Here is a 22,239-nt window from a genome sequence, read left to right on the forward strand (position 1 = left end):
CACTCCTGTTGGGCCTTACCCAGACAACACACACTCCTGTTGGGCCTTACCCAGACAGTACAGTGCCCTGTTGGACCTTACCCAGACAACACACACTCCTGTTGGACCTTACCCAGACAACACACACTCCTGTTGGGCCTTACCCAGACAACACACACTCCTGTTGGGCCTTACCCAGACAACACACACTCCTGTTGGGCCTTACCCAGACAACACACACTCCTGTTGGGCCTTACCCAGACAGTACAGTGCCCTGTTGGACCTTACCCAGACAACACACACTCCTGTTGGACCTTACCCAGACAACACACACTCCTGTTGGGCCTTACCCAGACAACACACACTCCTGTTGGGCCTTACCCAGACAGTACAGGGACCCTGGCCTTACCCAGACAACACACACTCCTGTTGGGCCTTACCCAGACAACACACACTCCTGTTGGGCCTTACCCAGACAACACACACTCCTGTTGGGCCTTACCCAGACAACACACACCCTGTTGGGCCTTACCCAGACAACACACACTCCTGTTGGGCCTTACCCAGACAACACACACTCCTGTTGGACCTTACCCAGACAACACACACTCCTGTTGGACCTTACCCAGACAACACACACTCCTGTTGGGCCTTACCCAGACAACACACACTCCTGTTGGGCCTTACCCAGACAGTACAGGGACCGGTTGGACCTTACCCAGACAACACACACTCCTGTTGGGCCTTACCCAGACAGTACAGGGACCGGTTGGACCTTACCCAGACAACACACACTCCTGTTGGACCTTACCCAGACAGTACAGTGCCCTGTTGGACCTTACCCAGACAACACACACTCCTGTTGGGCCTTACCCAGACAGTACAGGGACCGGTTGGACCTTACCCAGACAACACACACACTCCTGTTGGGCCTTACCCAGACAGTACAGGGACCGGTTGGACCTTACCCAGACAACACACACTCCTGTTGGGCCTTACCCAGACAACACACACTCCTGTTGGGCCTTACCCAGACAGTACAGTGCCCTGTTGGACCTTGCCCAGACAACACACACTCCTGTTGGACCTTACCCAGACAACACACACTCCTGTTGGACCTTACCCAGACAGTACAGGGACCGGTTGGACCTTACCCAGACAACACACACACTCCTGTTGGGCCTTACCCAGACAGTACAGGGACCGGTTGGACCTTACCCAGACAACACACACTCCTGTTGGGCCTTACCCAGACAACACACACTCCTGTTGTGCCTTACCCAGACAACACACACTCCTGTTGGGCCTTACCCAGACAGTACAGTGCCCTGTTGGACCTTACCCAGACAACACACACTCCTGTTGGACCTTACCCAGACAACACACACTCCTGTTGGGCCTTACCCAGACAACACACACTCCTGTTGGGCCTTACCCAGACAACACACACTCCTGTTGGGCCTTACCCAGACAACACACACTCCTGTTGGACCTTACCCAGACAACACACACTCCTGTTGGACCTTACCCAGACAACACACACTCCTGTTGGGCCTTACCCAGACAACACACACTCCTGTTGGGCCTTACCCAGACAGTACAGTGCCCTGTTGGACCTTACCCAGACAACACACACTCCTGTTGGACCTTGCCCAGACAACACACACTCCTGTTGGGCCTTACCCAGACAACACACACTCCTGTTGGGCCTTACCCAGACAGTACAGGGACCGGTTGGACCTTACCCAGACAACACACACTCCTGTTGGGCCTTACCCAGACAGTACAGGGACCCTGTTGGACCTTACCCAGACAACACACACTCCTGTTGGGCCTTACCCAGACAGTACAGTGCCCTGTTGGACCTTACCCAGACAACACACACTCCTGTTGGGCCTTACCCAGACAGTACAGGGACCCTGTTGGACCTTACCCAGACAACACACACTCCTGTTGGGCCTTACCCAGACAACACACACTCCTGTTGGGCCTTACCCAGACAACACACACTCCTGTTGGGCCTTACCCAGACAACACACACTCCTGTTGGGCCTTACCCAGACAACACACACTCCTGTTGGGCCTTACCCAGACAGTACAGTGCCCTGTTGGACCTTGCCCAGACAACACACACTCCTGTTGGACCTTACCCAGACAACACACACTCCTGTTGGACCTTACCCAGACAGTACAGTGCCCTGTTGGACCTTACCCAGACAACACACACTCCTGTTGGGCCTTACCCAGACAGTACAGGGACCGGTTGGACCTTACCCAGACAACACACACTCCTGTTGGGCCTTACCCAGACAACACACACTCCTGTTGGGCCTTACCCAGACAACACACACTCCTGTTGGGCCTTACCCAGACAACACACACTCCTGTTGGGCCTTACCCAGACAACACACACTCCTGTTGGGCCTTACCCAGACAGTACAGTGCCCTGTTGGACCTTACCCAGACAACACACACTCCTGTTGGACCTTACCCAGACAACACACACTCCTGTTGGGCCTTACCCAGACAACACACACTCCTGTTGGGCCTTACCCAGACAACACACACTCCTGTTGGGCCTTACCCAGACAACACACACTCCTGTTGGGCCTTACCCAGACAGTACAGTGCCCTGTTGGACCTTACCCAGACAACACACACTCCTGTTGGACCTTACCCAGACAACACACACTCCTGTTGGGCCTTACCCAGACAACACACACTCCTGTTGGGCCTTACCCAGACAACACACACTCCTGTTGGGCCTTACCCAGACAACACACACTCCTGTTGGGCCTTACCCAGACAGTACAGACCTTACCCAGACAACACACACTCCTGTTGGACCTTAGACAACACACACTCCCTGTTGGGCCTTACCCAGACAACACACACTCCTGTTGGGCCTTACCCAGACAGTACAGGGACCTGTTGGACCTTACCCAGACAACACACACTCCTGTTGGGCCTTACCCAGACAGTACAGGGACCTGTTGGACCTTACCCAGACAACACACACTCCTGTTGGACCTTACCCAGACAGTACAGTGCCCTGTTGGACCTTACCCAGACAACACACACTCCTGTTGGACCTTACCCAGACAACACACACTCCTGTTGGGCCTTACCCAGACAACACACACTCCTGTTGGGCCTTACCCAGACAACACACACTCCTGTTGGGCCTTACCCAGACAACACACACTCCTGTTGGGCCTTACCCAGACAGTACAGTGCCCTGTTGGACCTTACCCAGACAACACACACTCCTGTTGGACCTTACCCAGACAACACACACTCCTGTTGGGCCTTACCCAGACAACACACACTCCTGTTGGGCCTTACCCAGACAACACACACCCTGTTGGGCCTTACCCAGACAACACACACTCCTGTTGGGCCTTACCCAGACAACACACACTCCTGTTGGGCCTTACCCAGACAGTACAGTGCCCTGTTGGACCTTACCCAGACAACACACACTCCTGTTGGACCTTACCCAGACAACACACACTCCTGTTGGGCCTTACCCAGACAACACACACTCCTGTTGGGCCTTACCCAGACAACACACACTCCTGTTGGGCCTTACCCAGACAACACACACTCCTGTTGGGCCTTACCCAGACAGTACAGTGCCCTGTTGGACCTTACCCAGACAACACACACTCCTGTTGGACCTTGCCCAGACAACACACACTTCTGTTGGGCCTTACCCACACAACACACACTCCTGTTGGGCCTTACCCAGACAGTACAGGGACCGGTTGGACCTTACCCAGACAACACACACTCCTGTTGGGCCTTACCCAGACAGTACAGGGACCGGTTGGACCTTACCCAGACAACACACACTCCTGTTGGGCCTTACCCAGACAGTACAGTGCCCTGTTGGACCTTACCCAGACAACACACACTCCTGTTGGGCCTTACCCAGACAGTACAGGGACCGGTTGGACCTTACCCAGACAACACACACACTCCTGTTGGGCCTTACCCAGACAGTACAGGGACCAGTTGGACCTTACCCAGACAACACACACTCCTGTTGGACCTTACCCAGACAACACACACTGCCCTGTTGGGCCTTACCCAGACAACACACACTCCTGTTGGGCCTTACCCAGACAGTACAGGGACCCTGTTGGACCTTACCCAGACAACACACACTCCTGTTGGACCTTACCCAGACAGTACAGTGCCCTGTTGGACCTTACCCAGACAACACACACTCCTGTTGGGCCTTACCCAGACAGTACAGGGACCCTGTTGGACCTTACCCAGACAACACACACTCCTGTTGGGCCTTACCCAGACAGTACAGGGACCGGTTGGACCTTACCCAGACAACACACACTCCTGTTGGGCCTTACCCAGACAACACACACTCCTGTTGGGCCTTACCCAGACAGTACAGTGCCCTGTTGGACCTTACCCAGACAACACACACTCCTGTTGGACCTTACCCAGACAACACACACTCCTGTTGGACCTTACCCAGACAACACACACTCCTGTTGGGCCTTACCCAGACAACACACACTCCTGTTGGGCCTTACCCAGACAACACACACTCCTGTTGGACCTTACCCAGACAACACACACTCCTGTTGGGCCTTACCCAGACAACACACACTCCTGTTGGGCCTTACCCAGACAACACACACTCCTGTTGGGCCTTACCCAGACAACACACACTCCTGTTGGACCTTACCCAGACAACACACACTCCTGTTGGACCTTACCCAGACAACACACACTCCTGTTGGGCCTTACCCAGACAACACACACTCCTGTTGGGCCTTACCCAGACAACACACACTCCTGTTGGGCCTTACCCAGACAACACACACTCCTGTTGGGCCTTACCCAGACAGTACAGTGCCCTGTTGGACCTTACCCAGACAACACACACTCCTGTTGGACCTTACCCAGACAACACACACTCCTGTTGGGCCTTACCCAGACAACACACACTCCCTGTTGGGCCTTACCCAGACAACACACACTCCTGTTGGGCCTTACCCAGACAACACACACTCCTGTTGGGCCTTACCCAGACAACACACACTCCTGTTGGGCCTTACCCAGACAACACACACCTGTTGGGCCTTACCCAGACAACACACACTCCTGTTGGGCCTTACCCAGACAACACACACTCCTGTTGGACCTTACCCAGACAACACACACTCCTGTTGGGCCTTACCCAGACAACACACACTCCTGTTGGGCCTTACCCAGACAACACACACTCCTGTTGGGCCTTACCCAGACACACACTCCTGTTGGGCCTTACCCAGACAACACACACTCCTGTTGGGCCTTACCCAGACAACACACACTTGTTGGGCCTTACCCAGACAACACACACTCCTGTTGGGCCTTACCCAGACAGTACAGTGCCCTGTTGGACCTTACCCAGACAACACACACTCCTGTTGGACCTTACCCAGACAACACACACTCCTGTTGGGCCTTACCCAGACAACACACACTCCTGTTGGGCCTTACCCAGACAGTACAGGGACCCTGTTGGACCTTACCCAGACAACACACACTCCTGTTGGGCCTTACCCAGACAGTACAGGGACCCTGTTGGACCTTACCCAGACAACACACACTCCTGTTGGACCTTACCCAGACAACAGTACAGTCCCTGTTGGACCTTACCCAGACAACACACACTCCTGTTGGGCCTTACCCAGACAGTACAGTGCCCTGTTGGACCTTACCCAGACAACACACACTCCTGTTGGGCCTTAGACAACAGGACCCTGACACCCAGACAACACACACTCCTGTTGACCCAGACAACACACACTCCTGTTGGGCCTTACCCAGACAACACACACCCTGTTGGGCCCTTACCCAGACAACACACACTCTGTTGGGCCTTACCCAGACAACACACACTCCTGTTGGACCTTACCCAGACAACACACACCTCCTGTTGGACCTTACCCAGACAACACACACTCCTGTTGGGCCTTACCCAGACAACACACACTCCTGTTGGGCCTTACCCAGACAGTACAGTGCCCTGTTGGACCTTACCCAGACAACACACACTCCTGTTGGACCTTACCCAGACAACACACACTCCTGTTGGGCCTTACCCAGACAGTACAGGGACCGGTTGGACCTTACCCAGACAACACACACTCCTGTTGGGCCTTACCCAGACAACACACACTCCTGTTGTGCCTTACCCAGACAACACACACTCCTGTTGGGCCTTACCCAGACAGTACAGTGCCCTGTTGGACCTTACCCAGACAACACACACTCCTGTTGGACCTTACCCAGACAACACACACTCCTGTTGGGCCTTACCCAGACAACACACACTCCTGTTGGGCCTTACCCAGACAACACACACTCCTGTTGGGCCTTACCCAGACAACACACACTCCTGTTGGACCTTACCCAGACAACACACACTCCTGTTGGACCTTACCCAGACAACACACACTCCTGTTGGGCCTTACCCAGACAACACACACTCCTGTTGGGCCTTACCCAGACAGTACAGTGCCCTGTTGGACCTTACCCAGACAACACACACTCCTGTTGGGCCTTACCCAGACAACACACACTCCTGTTGGGCCTTACCCAGACAACACACACCCTGTTGGGCCTTACCCAGACAGTACAGGGACCCTGTTGGACCTTACCCAGACAACACACACTCCTGTTGGGCCTTACCCAGACAGTACAGGGACCCTGTTGGACCTTACCCAGACAACACACACTCCTGTTGGGCCTTACCCAGACAGTACAGGGCCCTGTTGGACCTTACCCAGACAACACACACTCCTGTTGGGCCTTACCCAGACAACACACACTCCTGTTGGGCCTTACCCAGACAACACACACTCCTGTTGGGCCTTACCCAGACAACACACACTCCTGTTGGGCCTTACCCAGACAACACACACTCCTGTTGGGCCTTACCCAGACAACACACACTCCTGTTGGGCCTTACCCAGACAACACACACTCCTGTTGGGCCTTACCCAGACAGTACAGTGCCCTGTTGGACCTTACCCAGACAACACACACTCCTGTTGGGCCTTACCCAGACAACACACACTCCTGTTGGGCCTTACCCAGACAACACACACTCCTGTTGGGCCTTACCCAGACAACACACACTCCTGTTGGGCCTTACCCAGACAACACACACTCCTGTTGGGCCTTACCCAGACAACACACACTCCTGTTGGACCTTACCCAGACAACACACACTCCTGTTGGACCTTACCCAGACAACACACACTCCTGTTGGGCCTTACCTTGTTGGGCCCAGACAACACACACTCCTGTTGGGCCTTACCCAGACAACACACACTCCTGTTGGGCCTTACCCAGACAACAGACAGACAGTACAGTGCCCTGTTGGACCTTACCCAGACAACACACACTCCTGTTGGACCTTACCCAGACAACACACACTCCTGTTGGGCCTGACAACACACACTCCTGTTGGGCCTTACCCAGACAGTACAGTGCCCTGTTGGACCTTACCCAGACAACACACACTCCTGTTGGGCCTTACCCAGACAACACACACTCCTGTTGGGCCTTACCCAGACAACACACACTCCTGTTGGGCCTTACCCAGACAGTACAGTGCCCTGTTGGGCCTTACCCAGACAACACACACTCCTGTTGGACCTTACCCAGACAACACACACTCCTGTTGGACCTTACAGACACACACTCCTGTTGGGCCTTACCCAGACAACACACACTCCTGTTGGGCCTTACCCAGACAACACACACTCCTGTTGGGCCTTACCCAGACAACACACACTCCTGTTGGGCCTTACCCAGACAACACACACTCCTGTTGGGCCTTACCCAGACAGTACAATGCCCTGTTGGACCTTACCCAGACAACACACACTCCTGTTGGACCTTGCCCAGACAACACACACTCCTGTTGGGCCTTACCCAGACAACACACACTCCTGTTGGGCCTTACCCAGACAGTACAGGGACCGGTTGGACCTTACCCAGACAACACACACTCCTGTTGGGCCTTACCCAGACAGTACAGGGACCTGTTGGACCTTACCCAGACAACACACACTCCTGTTGGACCTTACCCAGACAGTACAGTGCCCTGTTGGACCTTACCCAGACAACACACACTCCTGTTGGGCCTTACCCAGACAGTACAGGGACCGTTGGACCTTACCCAGACAACACACACACTCCTGTTGGGCCTTACCCAGACAGTACAGGGACCTTGTTGGACCTTACCCAGACAACACACACTCCTGTTGGGCCTTACCCAGACAACACACACTCCTGTTGGGCCTTACCCAGACAGTACAGTGCCCTGTTGGACCTTACCCAGACAACACACACTCCTGTTGGACCTTACCCAGACAACACACACTCCTGTTGGGACCTTGTTGGACCCAGACAACACACACTCCTGTTGGGCCTTACCCAGACAGTACAGGGACCTTGGACCTTACCCAGACAACACACACTCCTGTTGGGCCTTACCCAGACAACACACACTCCTGTTGGGCCTTACCCAGACAACACACACTCCTGTTGGGCCTTACCCAGACAACACACACTCCTGTTGGACCTTACCCAGACAACACACACTCCTGTTGGACCTTACCCAGACAACACACACTCCTGTTGGGCCTTACCCAGACAACACACACTCCTGTTGGGCCTTACCCAGACAACACACACTCCTGTTGGACCTTACCCAGACAACACACACTCCTGTTGGGCCTTACCCAGACAACACACACTCCTGTTGGGCCTTACCCAGACAACACACACTCCTGTTGGACCTTACCCAGACAACACACACTCCTGTTGGGCCTTACCCAGACAACACACACTCCTGTTGGGCCTGACAGTTGGACCTTACCCAGACAACACACACTCCTGTTGGGCCTTACCCAGACAGTACACCCTGTTGGACCTTACCCAGACAACACACACTCCTGTTGGGCCTTACCCAGACAACACACACTCCTGGGGCCTTACCCAGACAACACACACTCCTGTTGGGCCTTACCCAGACAACACACACTCCTGTTGGGCCTTACCCAGACAACACACACTCCTGTTGGGCCTTACCCAGACAACACAGTGCCCTGTTGGACAACACACACTCCTGTTGGGCTTACCCAGACAACACACACCCTGTTGGACCTTACCCAGACAACACACACTCCTGTTGGGCCTTACCCAGACAACACACACTCCTGTTGGGCCTTACCCAGACAACACACACTCCTGTTGGGCCTTACCCAGACAACACACACTCCTGTTGGGCCACTCCTGTTGGGCCTTACCCAGACAACACACACTCCTGTTGGGCCTTACCCAGACAGTACAGTGCCCTGTTGGACCTTACCCAGACAACACACACTCCTGTTGGACCTTGCCCAGACAACACACACTCCTGTTGGGCCTTACCCAGACAACACACACTCCTGTTGGGCCTTACCCAGACAGTACAGGGACCGTTGGACCTTACCCAGACAACACACACTCCTGTTGGGCCTTACCCAGACAGTACAGGGACCGGTTGGACCTTACCCAGACAACACACACTCCTGTTGGGCCTTACCCAGACAGTACAGTGCCCTGTTGGACCTTACCCAGACAACACACACTCCTGTTGGGCCTTACCCAGACAGTACAGGGACCCTGTTGGACCTTACCCAGACAACCAGACAACCCAGACAACACACACTCCTGTTGGGCCTTACCCAGACAACACACACCCTGTTGGGCCTTACCCAGACAACACACACTCCTGTTGGGCCTTACCCAGACAACACACACTCCTGTTGGACCTTACCCAGACAACACACACTCCTGTTGGACCTTACCCAGACAACACACACTCCTGTTGGGCCTTACCCAGACAACACACACTCCTGTTGGGCCTTACCCAGACAGTACAGTGCCCTGTTGGACCTTACCCAGACAACACACACTCCTGTTGGGCCTTACCCAGACAACACACACTCCTGTTGGACCTTACCCAGACAACACACACTCCTGTTGGGCCTTACCCAGACAACACACACTCCTGTTGGACCTTACCCAGACAACACACACTCCTGTTGGGCCTTACCCAGACAACACAGGGACCAACACACACTCCTGTTGGGCCTTACCCAGACAACACACACCCTGTTGGGCCTTACCCAGACAACACACACTCCTGACAACACACACTTGGGCCTTACCCAGACAACACACACTCCTGTTGGGCCTTACCCAGACAACACCCACTCCTGTTGGGCCTTACCCAGACAACACACACTCCTGTTGGGCCTTACCCAGACAACACACACCTGTTGGGCCTTACCCAGACAACACACACTCCTGTTGGACCTACCCAGACAACACACACTCCTGTTGGGCCTTACCCAGACAACACACACTCCTGTTGGGCCTTACCCAGACAACACACACTCCTGTTGGGCCTTACCCAGACAACACACACTCCTGTTGGGCCTTACCCAGACAACACAGTGCCCTGTTGGACCTTACCCAGACAACACACACTCCTGTTGGGCCTTACCCAGACAACACACACTCCTGTTGGGCCTTACCCAGACAACACACACTCCTGTTGGGCCTTACCCAGACAACACACACTCCTGTTGGGCCTTACCCAGACAACACACACTCCTGTTGGGCCTTACCCAGACAACACACACTCCTGTTGGGCCTTACCCAGACAACACACACTCCTGTTGGGCCTTACCCAGACAACACACACTCCTGTTGGGCCTTACCCAGACAACACACACTCCTGTTGGGCCTTACCCAGACAACACACACTCCTGTTGGGCCTTACCCAGACAGTACAGTGCCCTGTTGGACCTTACCCAGACAACACACACTCCTGTTGGACCTTGCCCAGACAACACACACTTCTGTTGGGCCTTACCCACACAACACACACTCCTGTTGGGCCTTACCCAGACAGTACAGGGACCGGTTGGACCTTACCCAGACAACACACACTCCTGTTGGGCCTTACCCAGACAGTACAGGGACCGGTTGGACCTTACCCAGACAACACACACTCCTGTTGGACCTTACCCAGACAGTACAGTGCCCTGTTGGACCTTACCCAGACAACACACACTCCTGTTGGGCCTTACCCAGACAGTACAGGGACCGGTTGGACCTTACCCAGACAACACACACACTCCTGTTGGGCCTTACCCAGACAGTACAGGGACCGGTTGGACCTTACCCAGACAACACACACTCCTGTTGGGCCTTACCCAGACAACACACACTCCTGTTGGGCCTTACCCAGACAGTACAGTGCCCTGTTGGACCTTGCCCAGACAACACACACTCCTGTTGGACCTTACCCAGACAACACACACTCCTGTTGGACCTTACCCAGACAGTACAGGGACCGGTTGGACCTTACCCAGACAACACACACTCCTGTTGGGCCTTACCCAGACAGTACAGGGACCGGTTGGACCTTACCCAGACAACACACACTCCTGTTGGGCCTTACCCAGACAACACACACTCCTGTTGGGCCTTACCCAGACAACACACACTCCTGTTGGGCCTTACCCAGACAGTACAGTGCCCTGTTGGACCTTACCCAGACAACACACACTCCTGTTGGACCTTACCCAGACAACACACACTCCTGTTGGGCCTTACCCAGACAACACACACTCCTGTTGGGCCTTACCCAGACAACACACACTCCTGTTGGGCCTTACCCAGACAACACACACTCCTGTTGGACCTTACCCAGACAACACACACTCCTGTTGGGCCTTACCCAGACAACACACACTCCTGTTGGGCCTTACCCAGACAACACACACTCCTGTTGGGCCTTACCCAGACAGTACAGTGCCCTGTTGGACCTTACCCAGACAACACACACTCCTGTTGGACCTTACCCAGACAACACACACTCCTGTTGGGCCTTACCCAGACAACACACACTCCTGTTGGGCCTTACCCAGACAACACACACTCCTGTTGGGCCTTACCCAGACAACACACACTCCTGTTGGGCCTTACCCAGACAGTACAGACAACCCAGACAACACACACTCCTGTTGGGCCTTACCCAGACAGTACAGTGCCCTGTTGGACCTTACCCAGACAACACACACTCCTGTTGGGCCTTACCCAGACAGTACAGGGACCGACCTTACCCAGACAACACACACTCCTGTTGGGCCTTACCCAGACAACACACACTCCTGTTGGGCCTTACCCAGACAACACACACTCCTGTTGGGCCTTACCCAGACAACACACACTCCTGTTGGGCCTTACCCAGACAACACACACCCTGTTGGACCTTACCCAGACAACACACACTCCTGTTGGACCTTACCCAGACAACACACACTCCTGTTGGGCCTTACCCAGACAACACACACTCCTGTTGGGCCTTACCCAGACAACACACACTCCTGTTGGGCCTTACCCAGACAGTACAGTGCCCTGTTGGACCTTACCCAGACAACACACACTCCTGTTGGGCCTGACAGGCCTTGGACCCAGACAACACACACTCCTGTTGGGCCTTACCCAGACAACACACACTCCCTGTTGGACCTTACCCAGACAACACACACTCCTGTTGGGCCTTACCCAGACAACACACACTCCTGTTGGGCCTTACCCAGACAACACACACTCCTGTTGGGCCTTACCCAGACAACACACACTCCTGTTGGGCCTTACCCAGACAGTACACACTCCTGTTGGCCTTACCCAGACAACACACACTCCTGTTGGGCCTTACCCAGACAACACACACTCCTGTTGGGCCTTACCCAGACAACACACACTCCTGTTGGGCCTTACCCAGACAACACAGTGCCCTGTTGGACCTTACCCAGACAACACACACTCCTGTTGGACCTTACCCAGACAACACACACTCCTGTTGGGCCTTACCCAGACAACACACACTCCTGTTGGGCCTTACCCAGACAACACACACTCCTGTTGGGCCTTACCCAGACAACAGGGACACCTGTTGGACCTTACCCAGACAACACACACTCCTGTTGGGCCTTACCCAGACAACTGTTGGGCCTTACCCAGACAACACACACTCCTGTTGGGCCTTACCCAGACAGTACAGTGCCCTGTTGGACCTTACCCAGACAACACACACTCCTGTTGGACCTTACCCAGACAACACACACTCCTGTTGGGCCTTACCCAGACAACACACACTCCTGTTGGGCCTTACCCAGACAACACACACTCCTGTTGGGCCTTACCCAGACAACACACACTCCTGTTGGGCCTTACCCAGACAACACACACTCCTGTTGGGCCTTACCCAGACAACACACACCCTGTTGGGCCTTACCCAGACAACACACACTCCTGTTGGGCCTTACCCAGACAGTACAGTGCCCTGTTGGACCTTACCCAGACAACACACACTCCTGTTGGACCTTACCCAGACAACAGTCCTGTTGGGCCTTACCCAGACAACACACACACCCTGTTGGGCCTTACCCAGACAACACACACTCCTGTTGGGCCTTACCCAGACAGTACAGGGACCTGTTGGGCCTTACCCAGACAACACACACTCCTGTTGGGCCTTACCCAGACAGTACAGTGCCCTGTTGGACCTTACCCAGACAACACACACTCCTGTTGGGCCTTACCCAGACAACACACACTCCTGTTGGCCTTACCCAGACAACACACACTCCTGACCTTAACAACACACACCTGTTGGGCCTTACCCAGACAACACACACTCCTGTTGGGCCTTACCCAGACAACACACACTCCTGTTGGGCCTTACCCAGACAACACACACTCCTGTTGGGCCTTACCCAGACAGTACAGTGCCCTGTTGGACCTTACCCAGACAACACACACTCCTGTTGGACCTTGCCCAGACAACACACACTCCTGTTGGGCCTTACCCAGACAACACACACTCCTGTTGGGCCTTACCCAGACAGTACAGGGACCGGTTGGACCTTACCCAGACAACACACACTCCTGTTGGGCCTTACCCAGACAGTACAGGGACCCTGTTGGACCTTACCCAGACAACACACACTCCTGTTGGGCCTTACCCAGACAGTACAGTGCCCTGTTGGACCTTACCCAGACAACACACACTCCTGTTGGGCCTTACCCAGACAGTACAGGGACCCTTGGACCTTACCCAGACAACACACACTCCTGTTGGGCCTTACCCAGACAACACACACTCCTGTTGGGCCTTACCCAGACAACACACACTCCTGTTGGGCCTTACCCAGACAACACACACTCCTGTTGGACCTTACCCAGACAACACACACTCCTGTTGGACCTTACCCAGACAACACACACTCCTGTTGGACCTTACCCAGACAACACACACTCCTGTTGGGCCTTACCCAGACAACACACACTCCTGTTGGGCCTTACCCAGACAACACACACTCCTGTTGGGCCTTACCCAGACAACACACACTCCTGTTGGGCCTTACCCAGACAGTACAGTGCCCTGTTGGACCTTACCCAGACAACACACACTCCTGTTGGACCTTACCCAGACAACACACACTCCTGTTGGGCCTTACCCAGACAACACACACTCCTGTTGGGCCTTACCCAGACAACACACACTCCTGTTGGGCCTTACCCAGACAACACACACTCCTGTTGGGCCTTACCCAGACAACACACACTCCTGTTGGGCCTTACCCAGACAACACACTCCTGTTGGACCTTACCCAGACAACACACACTCCTGTTGGACCTTACCCAGACAACACACACTCCTGTTGGGCCTTACCCAGACAACACACACTCCTGTTGGGCCTTACCCAGACAACACACACTCCTGTTGGGCCTTACCCAGACAACACACACTCCTGTTGGGCCTTACCCAGACAACACACACTCCTGTTGGGCCTTACCCAGACAACACACACTCCTGTTGGGCCTTACCCAGACAACACACACTCCTGTTGGGCCTTACCCAGACAACACACACTCCTGTTGGGCCTTACCCAGACAACACACACTCCTGTTGGGCCTTACCCAGACAACACACACTCCTGTTGGGCCTTACCCAGACAACACACACTCCTGTTGGGCCTTACCCAGACAGTACAGGGCCCTGTTGGACCTTACCCAGACAACACACACTCCTGTTGGGCCTTACCCAGACAACACAGACCCAGACAACACACTCCTGTTGGGCCTTACCCAGACAGTACAGGGACCGGTTGGACCTTACCCAGACAACACACACTCCTGTTGGACCTTACCCAGACAGTACAGTGCCCTGTTGGACCTTACCCAGACAACACACACTCCTGTTGGGCCTTACCCAGACAGTACAGGGACCCTGTTGGACCTTACCCAGACAACACACACTCCTGTTGGGCCTTACCCAGACAGTACAGGGACCGTTGGACCTTACCCAGACAACACACACTCCTGTTGGGCCTTACCCAGACAACACACACTCCTGTTGGGCCTTACCCAGACAGTACAGTGCCCTGTTGGACCTTGCCCAGACAACACACACTCCTGTTGGACCTTACCCAGACAACACACACTCCTGTTGGACCTTACCCAGACAGTACAGGGACCTCCTGGACCTTACCCAGACAACACACACTCCTGTTGGGCCTTACCCAGACAGTACAGGGACCGGTTGGACCTTACCCAGACAACACACACTCCTGTTGGGCCTTACCCAGACAACACACACTCCTGTTGGGCCTTACCCAGACAACACACACTCCTGTTGGGCCTTACCCAGACAGTACAGTGCCCTGTTGGACCTTACCCAGACAACACACACTCCTGTTGGACCTTACCCAGACAACACACACTCCTGTTGGGCCTTACCCAGACAACACACACTCCTGTTGGGCCTTACCCAGACAACACACACTCCTGTTGGGCCTTACCCAGACAACACACACTCCTGTTGGACCTTACCCAGACAACACACACTCCTGTTGGACCTTACCCAGACAACACACACTCCTGTTGGGCCTTACCCAGACAACACACACTCCTGTTGGGCCTTACCCAGACAGTACAGTGCCCTGTTGGACCTTACCCAGACAACACACACTCCTGTTGGACCTTACCCAGACAACACACACTCCTGTTGGGCCTTACCCAGACAACACACACTCCTGTTGGGCCTTACCCAGACAGTACAGGGACCGGTTGGACCTTACCCAGACAACACACACTCCTGTTGGGCCTTACCCAGACAGTACAGGGACCGGTTGGACCTTACCCAGACAACACACACTCCTGTTGGGCCTTACCCAGACAGTACAGTGCCCTGTTGGACCTTACCCAGACAACACACACTCCTGTTGGGCCTTACCCAGACAGTACAGGGACCCTGTTGGACCTTACCCAGACAACACACACTCCTGTTGGGCCTTACCCAGACAACACACACTCCTGTTGGGCCTTACCCAGACAACACACACTCCTGTTGGGCCTTACCCAGACAACACACACCCTGTTGGGCCTTACCCAGACAACACACACTCCTGTTGGGCCTTACCCAGACAGTACAGTGCCCTGTTGGACCTTACCCAGACAACACACACTCCTGTTGGACCTTACCCAGACAACACACTCCTGTTGGGCCTTACCCAGACAGTACAGTGCCCTGTTGGACCTTACCCAGACAACACACACTCCTGTTGGGCCTTACCCAGACAGTACAGGGACCTGTTGGACCTTACCCAGACAACACACACTCCTGTTGGGCCTTACCCAGACAACACACACTCCTGTTGGGCCTTACCCAGACAACACACACTCCTGTTGGGCCTTACCCAGACAGTACAGTGCCCTGTTGGACCTTACCCAGACAACACACACTCCTGTTGGGCCTTACCCAGACAACACACACTCCTGTTGGGCCTTACCCAGACAACACACACTCCTGTTGGGCCTTACCCAGACAACACACACTCCTGTTGGGCCTTACCCAGACAACACAGGGCCCTGTTGGACCTTACCCAGACAACACACACTCCTGTTGGGCCTTACCCAGACAACACACACTCCTGTTGGGCCTTACCCAGACAACACACACTCCCTGTTGGGCCTTACCCAGACAACACACACTCCTGTTGGGCCTTACCCAGACAACACACACTCCTGTTGGGCCTTACCCAGACAACACAGTGCCCCTGTTGGGCCTTACCCAGACAACACACACTCCTGTTGGGCCTTACCCAGACAGTACAGTGCCCTGTTGGACCTTACCCAGACAACACACACTCCTGTTGGGCCTTACCCAGACAACACACACTCCTGTTGGGCCTTACCCAGACAACACACACTCCTGTTGGGCCTTACCCAGACAGTACAGTGCCCTGTTGGACCTTACCCAGACAACACACACTCCTGTTGGGCCTTACCCAGACAACACACACTCCTGTTGGGCCTTACCCAGACAACACACACTCCTGTTGGGCCTTACCCAGACAACACACACTCCTGTTGGGCCTTACCCAGACAACACACACTCCTGTTGGGCACCCAGACAACACACACTCCTGTTGGGCCTTACCCAGACAACACACACTCCTGTTGGGCCTTACCCAGACAGTACAGTGCCCTGTTGGACCTTACCCAGACAACACACACTCCTGTTGGACCTTACCCAGACAACACACACTCCTGTTGGGCCTTACCCAGACAACACACACTCCTGTTGGGCCTTACCCAGACAGTACAGGGACCGGTTGGACCTTACCCAGACAACACACACTCCTGTTGGGCCTTACCCAGACAGTACAGGGACCGGTTGGACCTTACCCAGACAACACACACTCCTGTTGGGCCTTACCCAGACAGTACAGTGCCCTGTTGGACCTTACCCAGACAACACACACTCCTGTTGGGCCTTACCCAGACAGTACAGGGACCGTTGGACCTTACCCAGACAACACACACTCCTGTTGGGCCTTACCCAGACAGTACAGGGACCCCTGTTGGACCTTACCCAGACAACACACACTCCTGTTGGGCCTTACCCAGACAACACACACTCCTGTTGGGCCTTACCCAGACAACACACACTCCTGTTGGGCCTTACCCAGACAACACACACCCTGTTGGACCTTACCCAGACAACACACACTCCTGTTGGACCTTACCCAGACAACACACACTCCTGTTGGGCCTTACCCAGACAACACACACTCCTGTTGGGCCTTACCCAGACAGTACAGTGCCCTGTTGGACCTTACCCAGACAACACACACTCCTGTTGGACCTTACCCAGACAACACACACTCCTGTTGGGCCTTACCCAGACAACACACACTCCTGTTGGGCCTTACCCAGACAACACACACCCTGTTGGGCCTTACCCAGACAACACACACTCCTGTTGGGCCTTACCCAGACAGTACAGTGCCCTGTTGGACCTTACCCAGACAACACACACTCCTGTTGGGCCTTACCCAGACAACACACACTCCTGTTGGGCCTTACCCAGACAACACACACTCCTGTTGGGCCTTACCCAGACAACACACACTCCTGTTGGGCCTTACCCAGACAACACACACTCCTGTTGGGCCTTACCCAGACAGACACACACTCCTGTTGGACCTTACCCAGACAACACACACTCCTGTTGGGCCTTACCCAGACAACACACACTCCTGTTGGGCCTTACCCAGACAACACACACTCCTGTTGGGCCTTACCCAGACAACACACACTCCTGTTGGGCCTTACCCAGACAACACACACTCCTGTTGGGCCTTACCCAGACAACACACACTCCTGTTGGGCCTTACCCAGACAACACACACTCCTGTTGGGCCTTACCTTACCCAGACAACACACACTCCTGTTGGGCCTTACCCAGACAACACACACTCCTGTTGGGCCTTACCCAGACAACACACACTCCTGTTGGGCCTTACCCAGACAACACACACTCCTGTTGGGCCTTACCCAGACAACACACACCCTGTTGGACCTTACCCAGACAACACACACTCCTGTTGGGCCTTACCCAGACAACACACACTCCTGTTGGGCCTTACCCAGACAACACACACTCCTGTTGGGCCTTACCCAGACAACACACACTCCTGTTGGGCCTTACCCAGACAACACACACTCCTGTTGGGCCTTACCCAGACAGTACAGTGCCCTGTTGGACCTTACCCAGACAACACACACTCCTGTTGGACCTTGCCCAGACAACACACACTCCTGTTGGGCCTTACCCAGACAACACACACTCCTGTTGGGCCTTACCCAGACAGTACAGTGCCCTGTTGGACCTTACCCAGACAACACACACTCCTGTTGGGCCTTACCCAGACAGTACAGGGACCGGTTGGACCTTACCCAGACAACACACACTCCTGTTGGACCTTACCCAGACAGTACAGTGCCCTGTTGGACCTTACCCAGACAACACACACTCCTGTTGGGCCTTACCCAGACAGTACAGGGACCCTGTTGGACCTTACCCAGACAACACACACACTCCTGTTGGGCCTTACCCAGACAGTACAGGGACCGGTTGGACCTTACCCAGACAACACACACTCCTGTTGGGCCTTACCCAGACAACACACACTCCTGTTGGGCCTTACCCAGACAGTACAGTGCCCTGTTGGACCTTGCCCAGACAACACACACTCCTGTTGGACCTTACCCAGACAACACACACTGTTGGACCTTACCCAGACAGTACAGGGACCCTGTTGGACCTTACCCAGACAACACACACTCCTGTTGGGCCTTACCCAGACAACACACACACACACTCCTGTTGGGCCTTACCCAGACAACACACACTCCTGTTGGGCCTTAGACAACACACACTCCTGTTGGGCCTTACCCAGACAGTACAGTGCCCTGTTGGACCTTACCCAGACAACACACACTCCTGTTGGACCTTACCCAGACAACACACACTCCTGTTGGGCCTTACCCAGACAACACACTGTTGGGCCTTACCCAGACAACACACACTCCTGTTGGGCCTTACCCAGACAACACACACTCCTGTTGGGCCTTACCCAGACAACACACACTCCTGTTGGACCTTACCCAGACAACACACACTCCTGTTGGGCCTTACCCAGACAACACACACTCCTGTTGGGCCTTACCCAGACAGTACAGTGCCCTGTTGGACCTTACCCAGACAACACACACTCCTGTTGGGCCTTACCCAGACAACACACACTCCTGTTGGGCCTTACCCAGACAACACACACTCCTGTTGGGCCTTACCCAGACAGTACAGGGACCGGTTTGGACCTTACCCAGACAACACACACTCCTGTTGGGCCTTACCCAGACAGTACAGGGACCTGTTGGACCTTACCCAGACAACACACACTCCTGTTGGGCCTTACCCAGACAGTACAGTGCCCTGTTGGACCTTACCCAGACAACACACACTCCTGTTGGGCCTTACCCAGACAACACCGGTTGGACCCAGACAACACACACTCCTGTTGGGCCTTACCCAGACAACACACACTCCTGTTGGGCCTTACCCAGACAACACACACTCCTGTTGGGCCTTACCCAGACAACACACACTCCTGTTGGGCCTTACCCAGACAGTACAGTGCCCTGTTGGACCTTGCCCAGACAACACACACTCCTGTTGGACCTTACCCAGACAACACACACTCCTGTTGGGCCTTACCCAGACAGTACAGTGCCCTGTTGGGCCTTACCCAGACAACACACACTCCTGTTGGGCCTTACCCAGACAGTACAGGGACCCTGTTGGACCTTACCCAGACAACACACACTCCTGTTGGGCTTACCCAGACAACACACACTCCTGTTGGGCCTTACCCAGACAACACACACTCCTGTTGGGCCTTACCCAGACAACACACACTCCTGTTGGGCCTTACCCAGACAACACACACTCCTGTTGGGCCTTACCCAGACAGTACAGTGCCTGTTGGACCTTACCCAGACAACACACACTCCTGTTGGACCTTACCCAGACAACACACACTCCTGTTGGGCCTTACCCAGACAACACACACTCCTGTTGGGCCTTACCCAGACAACACACACTCCTGTTGGGCCTTACCCAGACAGTACAGTGCCCTGTTGGGCCTTACCCAGACAACACACACTCCTGTTGGGCCTTACCCAGACAACACACACTCCTGTTGGGCCTTACCCAGACAACACACACTCCTGTTGGGCCTTACCCAGACAGTACAGTGCCCTGTTGGACCTTGCCCAGACAACACACACTCCTGTTGGACCTTGTTGGCCTTACCCAGACAACACACACTCCTGTTGGGCCTTACCCAGACAACACACACTCCTGTTGGGCCTTACCCAGACAACACAGGGACCTGTTGGGCCTTACCCAGACAACACACACTCCTGTTGGGCCTTACCCAGACAACACACACTCCTGTTGGACCTTACCCAGACAACACACACTCCTGTTGGGCCTTACCCAGACAGTACACTCCCTGTTGGACCTTACCCAGACAACACACACTCCTGTTGGACCTTACCCAGACAACACACACACTCCTGTTGGGCCTTACCCAGACAACACACACTCCTGTTGGGCCTTACCCAGACAACACACACTCCTGTTGGGCCTTACCCAGACAACACACACTCCTGTTGGGCCTTACCCAGACAACACACACTCCTGTTGGGCCTTACCCAGACAGTACAGTGCCCTGTTGGACCTTACCCAGACAACACACACTCCTGTTGGACCTTGCCCAGACAACACACACTCCTGTTGGGCCTTACCCAGACAACACACACTCCTGTTGGGCCTTACCCAGACAGTACAGGGACCGGTTGGACCTTACCCAGACAACACACACTCCTGTTGGGCCTTACCCAGACAGTACAGGGACCGGTTGGACCTTACCCAGACAACACACACTCCTGTTGGGCCTTACCCAGACAGTACAGTGCCCTGTTGGACCTTACCCAGACAACACACACTCCTGTTGGGCCTTACCCAGACAGTACAGGGACCCTGTTGGACCTTACCCAGACAACACACACTCCTGTTGGGCCTTACCCAGACAACACACACTCCTGTTGGGCCTTACCCAGACAACACACACCCTGTTGGACCTTACCCAGACAACACACACTCCTGTTGGGCCTTACCCAGACAACACACACTCCTGTTGGGCCTTACCCAGACAGTACAGTGCCCTGTTGGACCTTGCCCAGACAACACAC

General features: G+C 54.7%; 1 protein-coding gene across 2 annotated transcripts in view; it reads right to left on the minus strand.

Annotated features, from left to right (window-relative positions):
* LOC115101581 (glypican-5-like) overlaps positions 1–22,239 on the minus strand; it is a 305,660-nt gene that overhangs the window by 179,336 nt on the left and 104,085 nt on the right. The window lies entirely within an intron of this gene.

This window comes from Oncorhynchus nerka, linkage group LG20 (genome assembly GCF_034236695.1).
Source record: "Oncorhynchus nerka isolate Pitt River linkage group LG20, Oner_Uvic_2.0, whole genome shotgun sequence".
Classification (NCBI taxonomy): Eukaryota; Metazoa; Chordata; class Actinopteri; order Salmoniformes; family Salmonidae; genus Oncorhynchus; species Oncorhynchus nerka.